The 13,452-nt window shown below is 43.2% G+C and overlaps 1 protein-coding gene across 1 annotated transcript in view; it reads right to left on the bottom strand.

Moving 5' to 3' along the window:
- The window catches only part of LOC121289691 (beta-TrCP-like), a 218,268-nt gene that overhangs the window by 192,499 nt on the left and 12,317 nt on the right, over positions 1–13,452 (bottom strand). The window lies entirely within an intron of this gene.

Here is a 13,452-nt window from a genome sequence, read left to right as displayed (position 1 = left end):
CCACACCTCTTGCTCGGAAATATCTGGCTTCAACTTGCAAATGCACAGAAAAGCATGTTTCAAATCAGTTCTGCATGTTGGGGGGGGGAAATCGCAAATTCAGACCATCGTCCCATCACTGTAAAGGGGAATCACAGACAGACCTGCGTCCCATCACCTTATGGGGGAAGATCGCAGACAGATATCCATGTCCCAAAACCGTGGAGAGGAAAATCACCACAGTTCAGATCCATTTGGGGGAATTACAGACACAGACTCGTGTCCCACCACTCTCCGGGGGAGCAGACACAGATCCACATCCTGTCACCGTCTGGGGAGTTGCCGGTTCAGACTCATATTCGGTCACCACGTGGGGGAAAAGCACTGGTGAAACCTACATTCCATCACTGTGAGGCAATTGCAGACACAGACCATTGTACTATCATCATGTAGGACAACCACAGGTAACAGACCCATCATCATGAGGGAAAAATGCTTGTGCAGGCCTGCATCCCAATACCTTGTGCTGCAACCTGTTGGAGCACTGAAGACTGGTCCCTGAAATGAATATTGATTGGGATTGCAAGCTTAGAGAAAAAAGCTAGTTCAGGTACACGACTGTGACACGTATTTCCCAATAGATTAAGTAAGCCTGTTGACATTACAAAAGGCTGTAAGACCTGCAGTTGATATTAAAAAGTTCAACTAATAAAAATCTCAATGAACTTTCAGCATTTCTGACGCATGTACAAATAAGTTAGTTATGATATCACTGAGAAATCTGGCACCAGATATAGAGCATCAAATAGTAATTTGCTGCTTTCTCCTTCTCCCTTCTGGTATCTGGATGTTTTCTGCTGTCAGTTCATCATTGACAGAGTCATCCTTCAGTGTGAAGGATCTGCAGTGCTTTTTCAGCTAATAATTCTGTAATTTTAACCACTTGTCTCAACTTCCAGACTTCATTCACATTTCTATGCAGACAGCTGCCTTGAGTCGCAGAGCCACCAGACATGGGAGACTAACCTGCAGTAAAAACCAACCATCACCGATATAATAGAATTTCAACATGTACCTTGTATCCACAGACAGGTGTTTGTAGAGATGAAGGTTTGCAATAACAACAAGCAAAGGAAGCTTTCCACTCATGCAAAACCCCACGCAGGGAGCAGGTGTTGATGCTCGAATGCATTCATCGGTCCAGTGGAGCAGTCGCACTTCTCACACTGGCTGGTGTGCTGCCAAGTGAGCTGGTCACAGTTGAGCAGAGCAGTGTTAGTTTAGAGCTCTACTATATATCGGAGGGTTTCTCAGGAGCAGGAGACACATGTGCATCAGATGTGTAGACAGCTGTCTGCAGTGAGGAGTGGAACTGTTTCTGGTTTAAACTCAGACAAGGGACCAACTATGACAGAATTAGTGAGTAGAGCAGAAATGCTGCGATGTTACTGGACTTGTAATCCAGAGAACAGGAGTTCAAATTCCACCATGGCAGTTTGAGAACTTGAATTTAGTTTAAAAATCTGGAAATAAAAAACTGATCCCAGTAAAGTAACCAAAAAGCTATCAGATTGTCATAAGAAACAAAATGATTCACTGATGTCCTTTAGGGGAGAAAACCTGCTATCTGACTCGGTTTAGGCGTGTGTGTGACTCCAGACCAACCCCAACATGGTTGAATATAAACTGCCCTCGGAGGTGGATCAGCAAGCCACCAGGTTTGTATTAACAGAGATAAAAGCCAACCTTACCAGTGATGTCCACGTCCCAAAACTGAATTTAAAGAAATCTCAAATTTCAGGAAAACAACATGAAATTTTCATGCAAGTCGATTTGAACCATGAAAAAGCTTTATAATTATAGATTCTGTCCTTCAAACACTGACAGTGTTGTAGAGATAGGGATTTGAACTGTTTACACTAGAGTGAAGTATTGACAGTTACTGGTATGTGATTGCTTATCACACAATGCCAAGTGCATAAGTGCACTGAAAAAGACACTTGCATTTCTAGAACACCTTTCACAACTGCAGGATTTCTCAAAGCACTATGCAGCCAATTAAATACTTTTGACTTATAGTCGCTATTGTAATGTAGGAAACACAGCAACCAATTTATACACTGCAAAATCCCACAGGCAGCAGTGCAATTATAGACAGATAATCTGTTTTGGTGATGTTAGTTGAGGGGAAAATATTATGCAGGTTGCTGGGGAGAACTCCCCTGCTCTTCTTCAATATAGTGCTATGGGATATTTTACATCTATCTAAAAGGGCAGCTGGTGCCTCAATTTAATGTTGCATACAAAGGGCAAAACCTCCAGAATTGCAGCACTCCCTCAGTACTGCATTGGGGTGCCAACCCGGATTAAGTGCTCAAGTCTGAAGGGGGTCTTAAACACTCAACATTCTGACTCAGAGCAGAGTGCTCTCCCCCAACAGGGCAACCTGTGGACAATAAAGCAAGGGATTCAAACTGCAGTCATAGGCCAGGCCTCAAGCCCAGGGAGCTCAGTCCTGTTTGAGTTGAGGTTTCTTATTTGCTGTCAATCCTGTTTTAATTTTGCCAGCCTTGCGGTTTGAAAAGAGCTGTTCTGAGCACTAATGTTACCTCATTGGTGGAGAGATCTTAAATCTGAACACTGCTGTTAGTATCAGGAACCCAAGATAGCTGGAAATTATTGTGAACAGGGGTCTGATGTTTATATATGACCTGTTTTTAATGTTGAAACTTTGCTGTCTGTACTTGAGTGGTCACAAAAATCATGGAAATGCTGGCACCGAACAGCCCGACACTGATAATGCAAGACTTAGTCTTTTCTAAGTGCCTTTTGCAGGATGCACTGCAGGAACTCACCAAGGCTCCTTTGACAGCATCTTCCAAACCCACAACCACTTCCATGTAGAGGACAAGGACAGCAGACACTTGGGAAAACCACCACCTGGAAGTTCCTCTCCAAGCCACTCACCATCCTGACTTGGAAATATATCACTGTTCCTTCATTGTCGCTGGGTCAAAATCCTGGAACTCCCTCGCTAACAGCACTGTGGGTGTACAGACACCACATGGACTGTAGGGTTCAAGAAGGCCACCACCTTCTCAAGGGCAATTAGGAGTGGGCAATAAATACGGGCCTAGCCAGCAACGCCCGCATCCCATGATGAATAATAAAAAAAGGGTGTGTCAATTAAAAATTAAACAGGCTTCTCCTACAAGAGTGAGACTTGGACCTGAATCTTAAGTTCGTCGAGCACGTGTGAATTGCGCTTCTGCCCATGATTGGCCCAGAGTGCAATTTCATGCTGGCCAGTTGTTAATTAGATAGCCACCGTGAAACACGCGCTGAGAAAGGCTCAGCGCTGCCGGGGGGCTGCGGGAAGAGGGCGTGCGCCAAGCGAAGGAAGCGTGTGGGCTCGCGCTCCCTGAAGGCTGATGGCTGCTGCGGAGCTGCCTCAGGGAACAGCAGTAATTTAAAAATGAAATGCAAATTGACAATACCGTACACGCAAGCACCTGGCAGCAGACTACATAGCAAATCATCCCTCAAGCGTCTTCTTTTATTTTATTTAAATCTGAACATTTCATCCAGCTCTGGATGTAGTTTATAGTGAATACCTGAAGGCCGTCTGACCGTTTGACCCATCCGCCAACTGTAAAACGGGACTGACAAGTGGCTCCTTATTGGGCTTAATTGCCCACTTAATTGTTGGCTCGTTCGCTGACCGCAATGAGGTAAGTGAGCGCAACGATGTCAGGACGTGGCCCAACATCTTCTCACACGATTTCATATGATTCCGGGTAGGATGCGCGTTCCTATGAACAGTGTAAAATTCTGGTCATTGCTGTAGAAAGTGGGAAAATCCCTGAATTTCACAATTATGTTAACTCGTAAGAATACAGCAGGATCAACTTAACAATTGCACAGCAGAAGCTGAAATACTACACACAGTATTATGAGTATTCATCGCTAATCATTTTCTTCCCCTGTATCACTTTTGCAGAACGGTATATATTGGCTTTGCTTTCACAGTTGGGGGAGCATTCTCTGCTCCGAGTCAGAACATTGAGAGTTCAAGACTGCCTCAGACTTGAGCACTGAATCCAGGTTGACACTCCAATCCGGTACTGAGGGAGTGCTGCAATTCGAAACTTTGTCCTTTGTACGCAACATTAAACTGAGGCTCCATCTGCCCACAAGCAGCAAGGAGCTAATGCAGCCCAGATTTTGTGACTGTAATGACAGCAAAACTGTCAGTGTCACCAATTTAAAAAATTCTTCCATGGGATGTGGGTGTCGCTGGACAGGTTAGCACTGATTGCCCATCCCTAATTGCTGTTGAGGAGATGGTGAGCTGCCTTCTTCAACCATTGCAGTCCATGTGGTGTAGGTACACCCACAGTGCTGTTAGGGAGAGTGTTCCAGGGTTTTGACCCAGCAACAATGCATGAATGGCAATATATTTTCAAGTCAGGATGGTGAGTGGCTTGGAGAGGAACTTGCAGATAGCGGTGTTCCCATGTGTCTGCTGCCTTTGCCCTTCTAGATGGTAGCGGTCGTGGGTTTGGAAGATGCTGTAAGGAGCCTTGGTGAGTTGCTGCAGTGCATCTTGTAGATGATGCACATTACTGCCACTGTGCGTCAGTGTTGCAGGGAGTGAATGTTTGTGGATAGGGTGCCAAACAAGCGGGCTGCTTTGTCCTGGATGGTGTCAAGCTTCTTGTGTTGCTGGAGTTGCACTCATCCAGGCAAGTGGAGAATATTCCATCACACTCCAAACTTGTGCCTTGTGGAGAGGTGGGCAGGTTTTGGTGAGTCAGGAGGGGAGTTACTCACCACAAAATTCCTAGCCTCTGACCCACTCTTGTAGCCACAGCATTTATATGGCTAGCCCAGTCCAGTTTCTGGTCAATTGTAACCCCCAAGGTGTTGATAGTGGGGGAATTCAGCAAGGGTAATCCCACTGAATGTCAAGGGGCGATGGTTAGATTCCCTGTTGTTGGAGATAGTCATTGCCTGGCACTTGTGTGACGTGATTGTTACTTGCATTTGTCAGCTCAAGCCTGGATATTGTCCAGGTCTTGCTGCATTTGGACATGGACTGCTTCAGCATCCGAGTCGTTGCGACTGGTGCACATTGTGCAATCATCAGCGAACCTTCCCACATCTGACCTTATGATGGAAGGAAGGTTGGGCCGAGGATACTACCCTGAGGAACCCCTGCAGTGATGTCCTGGAACTGAGGTGATTGACCTCCAACAACCACAACCATCTTCCTTTGTAGATATGGCTAGGTATGACTCCAACCAGCAGAGAGCTTTCCCTCCCACTGATACCCATTGGCTCCAATTTTGCTAATTAACGCAATACTCGGTCAAATACTACCTTGATGTCAAGGACAGTCACTCTCACCTCACCTCTGGAGCTCAGTTCTTTTGTCCATTTTTGAATCAAGGCTGTAATGAGGACAGGAGCCGAGTGATCCTGGCAGAACACAAATGGAGCACCAGTGAGGTTATTGCTAAGCAATTGCCGCTTGCGGTCCGGCAAGTTGAGGAGCACAAGTCTTCAATACTATTGCTGGGATCTTGTCAGGCCCCACAGCCTTTGCAATATCCAATGCCTTCAGCCGTTTCTTGATATCACGTGGAGTGAACAGAATTGGCTGAAGACTGGTATCTAAGATGTTGGAGACCTCCGGAGGAGGCAAAGAAGGATCGCCCACTCTGCACTTCTGGCTGAAGATTATAGCAAATGCTCCAGCCTTATCTTTTGCACTGACGTGTTGGGCTCCCCCATCATTAAGGATGGTGATATTAGTGGAGCCTCCTCCTCCAGTCAGATGTTTAATTGTCCTCCACCATTCATGACTGGATGTGGCAGGGCTGAAGAGTTTAGATCTGATCCATTGGTTGTGGAATGGCTTAGCTCTGTCTATTGCATGTTGCTTACGCTGTTTGGAATGCAAATAGACAGGTGTTGTAGCTTCACCAGGATGTTACCACATTCTACGTATGCTGGGTGCTGCTCAGCATGCCCACCTGCAGTCTTCATTGAACCAGGGTTGGTACCCTAGCTTGATGGTAATGGCAAAGTCAGGGATATGCTGGGTCATGAGGTTACAGATTGTGATTGTATACAATTTTGCTGCTGATGGCATCCATGAGGCGTTGTGCGCTGTCCCATTTAGCATGATGGCAGTGCCACACAAGGCAACGAAGGGTATCCTCAATGTGAAGACAGGACTTCGTCTCCACAAGTAATGTGTGGTGCTCACTCATACCAATAGGGTCATTGACAGATGCATTAGTTCAGGCAGACTGGTGACGATGAAGTCAAATAGGTTTTCCCACTCGGTTCCCTCACACCCTGCCGCAGACCCAGTTTAGCATTAATGTCCTTTAAGACATGGCAAGCTCGGTCAATAGTGGTACTACCAAGCCATTATGGGTCGGGGACTTCATTGTCCATCATTGAAGTACCCCACCCAGTATACATTCTGTGCTCTTGCCACCTTCAGTGCTTCTTCCAATTGGTGTTCAACATAGAGGGCGGAGGTGCAGTCAGGGGTGACAAGCAGAAAGTTTCCTCCCCATGTTTGAGCTGATGCCATGAGACTTCATGGGGTCCAGGGTCGATATTTGAGGACTCCCAGGGCAACTCCTTCCTGACTGTATACCACTGTGCCGCCACCTCTGGTGGGTCTGTCCTGTCGGTGGGACAAGACTCACCCAGGGATGGTGGTGGTGTCTGGGACATTGTCTGTAAGGCATGATTCTGAGAATATTACTATGTCAGGCTGTTGCCTGACTAACGTGAAGACAGCTCTTCCAATTTAGGCACAAGCTTCCGGATGTTAGTTAGGGGGGCTTGGCAGAGTTGACAGCTAGCACATGTCCAGTTAAAACTCAGAAATTGCTGTTAGTAATCTTCCGCTCCTCCACAGGGTCTGCTGTTGAAGTCCTCACAAGTGGGAGTCAATTACAAATCAGTGAGCTGACATGAACTTCCAATTTTTATTCTCACTGTAAAAACACTTGAAAAAGTTAAGCCTTGTTGAATGAAGTGTAACTGAGTTATTAATGACATGCTAAGTAATAATTACTGTTGAACAACCTTTGGTCTGGAAAAACTGATTTTATATTTATGGAATGTCAAACGTCTCCAATCCATGGTAACAACTCCATAGAATATTTTTAAAAAACATTTTTGATCTTTCAGTTTCATGAGTATGTTCCAATCTTTATTTCACTTCTTGTAAAATTACAAGTAAAACGATAAAACCTGCTTGTTACTCCCTGGCTGACTGTGAGGATTCTTCAATGCAATCGGCTACTTAACCTGCTTGATGATATCATTCTTGCTGAACTATAGAAATCCTCTATAGTTGGTGGCAGAATGAAACTGATGCTGGGGAAGGTGAAATCCATACCAAAGAGCATGGTGCATGTTTGTGGGCAGCTTTCTTTGAGATTCGTGATGAGTGCCATCACTTCATCAATGGACTGCAGAATTAAGATTAACATGTCATTCTCAACAAAGGCTCAGCTCAAGCTATTGGCAAGATTGCAACTTCCATTGGGGCCAGTCAAGCCACTTACTTTAAAAAAATTCAGAATTCAATATGGAGAGGGTTATAGCAATGGGATCACAAAATGTATTGCTGTAGAGTCTAAGCATTCGGTAAAGATGAGTGTGTATAATAAGAAGGCAAGAGCTATTTTGGTCAATGGCAGCCACAGAGAACAATGTATCTCAGATTGCGATTACGGGGAGTCTTCTGGATACTCGGTGAACTACGGTCAGAATAAGACAACCAGGAGACAGAAGGTACTCAGTCTTTAATAATAACTTGGGGTGGATGAAGTGTAAAATTTCTCAGAGCTGCATCAAGTAGCTTTGGATGCGATGCATGAGCTTTACAGATGTATGTCAATTAAAGCCATCAGCTGACCGGTCTCAACATATTAAACTGCTAGTGACAAACATTTATCTCATTGTTCAAAAATCCGTAAAGGCCAACTCCATCCAACACTCAAATACTGTCTCTTCTGGGCTGTTTATCCAAAATCTCTAATTCTCATACACATTACAAGAGACTGACTTTCTTTCTTCATCGCAACCCCCTATCCCTCTGGCAGCCTGACCCAGCTCTATTTGAATGCTTAGTGCCATTTGCTCTCTCTGTGCTTGTTCCTCCCGAAGTTTTTGCAAGCTCTTATCTCTGATATTTTCCTGCACTGAAGTTGAAGCTTTTTTTTTAAAAAAAGTCTAGCTTAGACATTCCCAGGATTTCAGGAGTGTAGAACTCTTCTTCTCCTGCAATGTCAGGGGTTTTAAAACTCGAGCTTAGGGCTACCTAACTATAACTTCTCAATTTACCTTGTTGCTTGTCCTAATTTTACCAAATCTAAAGGAGCCCTGTCTTCTACATTCCTCAATTCAAGAGTAAAAGTCATACAAGCTACAAACTAAACAGAAAACACATATCCAAATGAAATTCTGTAAAGAAATCTTTTCTTAGTTGCAATCATAAATGTAATGGGTGTCTGGGAATGTACAAGGCTGTCAAACGGACACAACCTTTGGATGAGCCTGCTCTTAATTAAGTTTTCAGGCAGCCAAACTGTAGGTCCTTCATAGGGTTGCCAACCCTCCACGATTGATCTTCAATTCCTGGGGACTCCAGGCCAATATCCAGGACACTGTTGTGTGCAATCCTGGAGAAAAATCATCAGGACATTAAAAATATTTATTTTTTTTAAATTTTCCTTGAACACCTCTTTACCAGGAATAAAACTATTGAAAATGGTGGGGGGGGGGGGGGGGGGGGGCTGTTTAGCTGACAGCAAAGCTTGATTTAATTGGGTAATGAATCTTTTTGCTTTCCAATTGGCATAGGAAGGCATGTGTCACAAGGATGATGTGTTGGCAGGCTAATGGCTGGACTATAGGTTTGGCCATGGTGAGGGAATACTTTTAACTGTATTAAGACTAGCTGGGCCTGGCAAGGGAGGTAACAAATTGCCACTAATATAGTAAAACATCTCAAGGCACTTCACGAGATATTAGGACCTTGGTCAAAAGAGGTAGAGCTTAAGGAAGTGTTTTAAAGGAGGAATGGTAGGGGAAGAGAGGTTTAGGGAGGGAATTCCAGAGTTTAGAGCCCAGGCTACTGAAGCCAAGTGAAGGAGCGATTAGAATTGTAGACGCTTAAGAGGCCAGAATTGGAAGAGTGCTGGAATCTCAGGATTGTTGGGCTGTGGGGTGATTAAAAGTATAGGGAAGGGCGAGGCCATGGAGTGATTTGAAAACAAGGAGAATTTTAATATTGAGATGCTCCCAGACCGAGAGTCAATGTAGGCCTGCCAGCTCAGGGTGATGGGCAAATGAGACTTGGTGCAAGTTAAGCAGGGAAGCAGATTTTTCTGAGGTTGAGATTACGGAGGGTGCAAAGTGGGAAACTGGCTGGGGGGCCAGTGGAATAGTCAGATCTGGAGATAAGAAAGGCATGAATGAGGGCTTCAAAAGTCGATGAAAAGGAATTCCTCAGAATTGAGCTGAGGAAGCCTTTTATTTAATACACATTTTGTACTTTAAATATCAGAAGTTTCATGTGGAAATCCACCCAATGACCCAAGAGAAGCCAACAGGCCCGGAGAATGTAAAATAAATTTATGACACAGACTGTGTTAAGGATGTGGAATTCTCTGCTATAAAACTTGTTGAAGCAGAGTCCAGAAATTCTACTAAATGAGTTGCTTGATTTAAAGCAAGAGGAACATTAAGAGTACAAGGAGTGAACAGAATAGGAGGGCGGGATTAGACTTGGTTCGCGTAGAGAAAAACACTGGCACACTTAGCTGAAGGGCCTGTTTCTTAAAACATTATGCCTTTGTCACTTCCATTGCTCAACCCCCCACTCTGAAGATCAACACTAATATTTCAGCCGACGAAATGTTGACCATACTGGTCCTGAAAGCAGTAGCAGAGCAGTGAACTCCTTAAACCTCCAATTAACCCCAACACAAAGTGCTTTAACTAAACAGAGTTTCAAAAGAGAGCCAACAAAAATTTTACAGGTGTCTAACATTTTATTTTCTAGTATTTATACTGTATTCCAATCCTCAGAAATTATCAAAGTTTTATTGCTTTGTAAATGTTATATTTAAGAAAATGCTTCAATATTTATGATTGTAAATGAGCAGCCAGCAATTAAAAAAATTATAAAGACTGAACAGAGCCCAACATATATCTAGTGTCCAGCTAATAACCAACAGAATGACATCTACTGCTGTACTGCATCGATTTACTGATGTTCTGGGGATTGTATTCTGCAATTCCCTCTTTTTCAGTGAAACCAGAAAACCAATGACCTTTGCTGTAATGTACAAGAGTGCATCTCCCTATAATCAGCACCACTGATTTATACAATCATTGAATAAGTCAAATTCCTGTTTTGTTACACAGCCTTCTGGGGTTTTGGTGACTGTATTTTGTTTTTCATGATAACCAAAATCTAAAAACCTTCAGAATAATCAGTATCCCACCAGAACATATGTCACAATCTGTAAACATCATAAACAGTCTCATCTGCGTACAGTGCATGCATGTGCTGAACGCATGTCATATAAGCAATATCAAGTGTGCTGTAGATCAGGAGCCCATAATTTTTGATAGCACTGACAGTTTCTAAGTGCTGTGCAGGTGTGTACCAGAAAAATTGGGGCTGGGGTAAAATGACATAAATATAAATCCATGTTCCTGTAGAACACAAGCTACAGATACTAACATTTCTTGGTGCTTTGATTTAACATTCATTCATCGATAATACCAGAGCCCTTTTCCAAATCTCCAGACTAATGAAAATCAAACAGGAGAAATCTATGAGTGAAATACATAAAGAGTTATATTGAGCTCAGTGGCCTGAACAGATAGGAGTCAAAAGGTTGTAGTTTGAATGCCGCTACAATGGATGTCACCGAGAATTATTCACCAACACAGTTAAATGTAAAGTATGTTCTTTCTACACTTCTTAAAAATTCATTCATGGGGTGTTAGCATTGTTTGCAAGGCCATCATTTATTGCCCATCCCAAGTTGCCCTTGGGAAGATGATGGTGAGCTGTGTTCTTGAAACTCTGCAGTCGATGTGGTGTAGATTCTCCATAATAGCCTTGTGGAAGTGAATTCTAGGACTTTGACCCAAAGACAATGAATTAAAAGTGATATTTCCAAGTCAGGTGATTTGTGACTTGGAGAGGAACTTGCAGGTGATGGTGTGCCTGCTACCTTTGTTCTTCAAGTTGGTAGAGGTTTGGGAAAAGCTGTCGAAGGAGCCTTGGCGGGTTGCTGCAGTACATCTTAAATATGGTACATAGTTCTGCCACTATGCACCACTAGTGAATGAATGCTTAAGTTGGTGGATGGGGTGCTGATCAGGCTTCTTGAGTTTGTTGGAACTACATTCACCCATTACTTCATCACAGTCCTGACTTGTGCCTTGTAGGTTGGGGAGGACTCTCTCCTCCTCCCTTCCCCACATGCTTTCTGCAGATTCATTGCCTCTTACATCTTTTTTCTTGCAGGCATCTTGTAGATGGTGGACAGGCTTTGGGAAGTCATGGGGTGAGTTAATCACTGCAGAATTCCAAACCTCTGACTTGTTCTTGCAGCCACAAGTATTTATATGGCTGTTCTGATTAACTTAGTAGAATCCAATGATGAAGGATAAGAATTCAGACTTGACACTGGGCTTATTTACTGTACAAAGCACTGTAGAATTTGCACTTTTATCAATATGATTTAATAAGTACATGACTTGCATTTTCTATAATTCAGTGCCCTAAGGGGAACGGCAACTATTAGTAATTCACCTTAATAATACACAGCTGAAAACCTCCTTCAGACTTGGTTTAATGTCTCATCTGACATTGCAGCAATCCCTCAGTACTGCATTGGGAGCATCAGCCTGGGTTATATGGCTAGGTTTCAGGAGCAGGATTTGAAACTATAATCTTCTGATAGAGGTAAAAGTGCTATCCTCTCAGCCATGGCTGACACCAATACGAAAAATAACTCAACTGACTAATACTTTAAATATATAAAGTGGAAGAACACCTTCCTAACAGCTAAAAACCTCTGGACAGTGATGGGAAAGATTAATCACACTTCCATTTTCCGAAGGCCATCCAATCATTGGCTCTCAAAATGTATATGGAGAAGTTGAGCATGGCTGGATGGAGATCTGATCTGATGCCAGTCGATAATGGTGGGGGAGTGGGGGTGGCTATGAGTGAGTTATTTGTTGGGGGCGGGGGGGTTGCAAAACACTGGAGGCACCTGCAGAAGGGTAGTTCAGGTAGAGAGAAAAATAGAAGAGGACTAGAGATAAAATTCACCCTTTAACATACAGGGCACATCTCTAAATATCTTTCCAATAAATATATAAATATGACACATGTAACAAGAACAATCTATACCAATATATCTATGTCAGCAGTAACCACTGAAGAAAGAAACATGACAAGCACAAAGCCAAACAAAAATCTCCATGTTTGAGATGAACATGTAACCCAAGTCAATGAAAAATGTGTGTATTACATAAGATAAATGGTATAGCAAATAGAATACCATGGCTGTAAAATGATGTGAATTCCTCCTGCTCTTCCTCAAAATATTGCCATGGAATCTTTACATCCACCTGAGAGAGCAGGCAGATTAATGCTTCATCCAAAAGACAGCACTCCCAGACACTGCAGTCAGATTAGCCTCTGTGCTTTAGTCTCTGCTATATGATTCAAACCCATGGTGGGGAGAAAGATGGCACATAGCAGAATTAGAGGAGAGAATGCAGGGTATAGCTCAGATTCCTGGAACCTACAGTCATGTGAAATGAGGTACAGCACTGGATAGCTAACACTCAGGGGGAGAGCTGGACCTGGCAGTAGAGATGTATGTTTCTAAAACATCTCTACAAACACTTATTCTCAGTGTTTTGTGATCAGTTCCAGGGTGTGTCTTGTTGCATTACTGTCTTCGAGCTGTCACTGATTAGAATACTTACATGTGATATTAATCAGAGCCTTTCTATTGGTCTGAGAAGTTTTTAAAATTGAATTCATTCACATGGAAAAGAAAAAGGTACTCAAATTGGGGTTAGGAGACATTATTTCTCTGTATTCCCTCAAGCCCCCCAACACCCCCACAGCTCAACACTTTCGAGAGTAAAAATGAATGGCTTTTCTGTAAAAGGTTAATTGAAAACCTATTTAAATTCATTGTCTTCTTTGTACGTAAATCAATTTCAAAAATAGACATCCTAAAATATTGTTATTGACAGAAACACAATTGGACTTTCCCACTGAGAAACATAAAGATGATTGTTTATAACGGAACATCAAAAAGCTGCAAAACTGTGTAATCAGTCTACTCTGTCACACTTGAACCAGACCTGTGTTTTCTCTCTCACTGCCTC

This window comes from Carcharodon carcharias, chromosome 17 (genome assembly GCF_017639515.1).
Source record: "Carcharodon carcharias isolate sCarCar2 chromosome 17, sCarCar2.pri, whole genome shotgun sequence".
Classification (NCBI taxonomy): Eukaryota; Metazoa; Chordata; class Chondrichthyes; order Lamniformes; family Lamnidae; genus Carcharodon; species Carcharodon carcharias.
This window is presented reverse-complemented; position numbering and strand designations above follow the sequence as displayed.